The sequence below is a fragment of the Entelurus aequoreus genome, linkage group LG23 (genome assembly GCF_033978785.1).
Source record: "Entelurus aequoreus isolate RoL-2023_Sb linkage group LG23, RoL_Eaeq_v1.1, whole genome shotgun sequence".
Lineage (NCBI taxonomy): Eukaryota > Metazoa > Chordata > Actinopteri > Syngnathiformes > Syngnathidae > Entelurus > Entelurus aequoreus.
In genome coordinates this window covers 45,133,084-45,135,149 of record NC_084753.1, presented here as the reverse complement: position 1 = coordinate 45,135,149, position 2,066 = coordinate 45,133,084, and positions in this window count along the sequence as shown.

The following is a 2,066-nucleotide window of genomic DNA, read 5'->3' as shown; positions in this document are numbered from 1 at the left end:
TTGTATACATGACATATGTAACTTGCTGAAAAACATATTGGTCGAACTCAGGCACCTAAATCATAGTATATTTAGCTATATTAATTAACACTGTACTTTTAACACCAATGTATTTGCTGTATATGATATTTTGCAACAGCAGTGATGATTAACCAAGAATTATGAAAGAAACTGCTGTTGAATGCATAATAGCACTACATATACATTGTGATAAGTCAACATTACTATATACATGTCCACTCTGTTAGGTTGATGTCCACCGTGTTAGTTGAATGAGGCTAACACGGTGGACACTAACACGGTGGACATTTTGAGCTAAAGTTAGCCTTCAGCCTGCCTGTGTTAACATAACAGCTAGCATGGACTGGAATAATTGATAAGAAATCTATAATTTCACACAAACATGTTTTGAAAAATTTCAATTTGATTGATCTCCTTATTATTTAGGCCTAACAGAGTGGACACGTTATGTTCAACCACATTAAATTCACTTCATAAAAACATCAACATCAGATAGTAAGAGAGCTAAAAAACCACACAGCTTACCAGAGTTGAGTTTCCCGCCACTGGTGTGATGTTACCTGATGAGAATGATGTCACTGACAAATGTGGTTGTTTTCTTAAAGGGACAGTAACGCAACTTAACAGAGTGGACAGCGACCACAGGGACAGACATAGAACCTTATTTTTTTGTAATTCTTTTTACGATTTTGATAATATACACCATATGACTAAAGAGAGCTTGTCTATGATAATTATATCATAACAAAAAAAAATTAAAAATATATGTTTTTATTTGTTATTTTCTAGATTAAAGTTGAATAAACAGCACCAGGGACATGGCAAAATCGCATAATAGAACTTTAACAAAAGCTTTAAAAAATATATATTCTAATGTTTGAAGCCCATATCACTGTATTTATGATAGACAACAATTTACCATACACAAAGAAACTAATGGAATGAGCAATTGTAAATATTTTGAGAAAATATGACATGATTTATACTGGGGACGCAAAAGGCACCATATAAAAAAAATGACCCATATACTGTACAGCACCCACTCCTGCTGAGGCCTTTAAATATCTACTGTCATATACTGTACAGCACCCCCTCCTGCTGAGGCCTTTAAATATCTACTGTCATATACTGTACAGCACCCACTCCTGCTGAGGCCTTTAAATATCTACTGTCATATACTGTACAGCACCCACTCCTGCTGAGGCCTTTAAATATCTACTGTCATATACTGTACAGCACCCACTCCTGCTGAGGCCTTTAAATATCTACTGTCATATACTGTACAGCACCCACTCCTGCTGAGGCCTTTAAATATCTACTGTCATATACTGTACAGCACCCACTCCTGCTGAGGCCTTTAAATATCTACTGTCATATACTGTACAGCACCCACTCCTGCTGAGGCCTTTAAATATCTACTGTCATATACTGTACAGCACTCACTCCTGCTGAGGCCTTTAAATATCTACTGTCATATACTGTACAGCACCCACTCCTGCTGAGGCCTTTAAATATCTACTGTCATATACTGTACAGCACCCACTCCTGCTGAGGCCTTTAAATATCTACAACATGCATTTGACAGAGTACAAGAACAACTTTGCTATCTTCAACTGCTTTTAAATGCAGAGAAAACAAAGTGTATGTTCTTTACCACATCAAAAAGTGTAAGATCAGCACTGTGTGAGAACATTTGAACAAGAAATGGGCAACAAATTATGTTAGTATGTGCTTTTAAATATTTAGGATTTTTAATTGATGACCACTTGAGTTTTAAGGAGCACATTCAGTATGTTGTAAAAAAACTGAAACTTTTACTGGGATTTTATTATAGAAACAAGTCTTGCTTTTCTTTTACTGTGAAACAGAAATTGGTGGAAACAACCTTCTTACCTGTTATTGACTATGGAGATGTGTTGTATCGTCCCCAAAGTAAGAACTGAACTGGGCAAGAAAGCATTTAGGTTTTCAGCAGCGAAGGCTTGGAATAACCTACAATCCAATATTCAACTTCAAAGCCTTGTTACGTTGAATGAGTTTAAAGC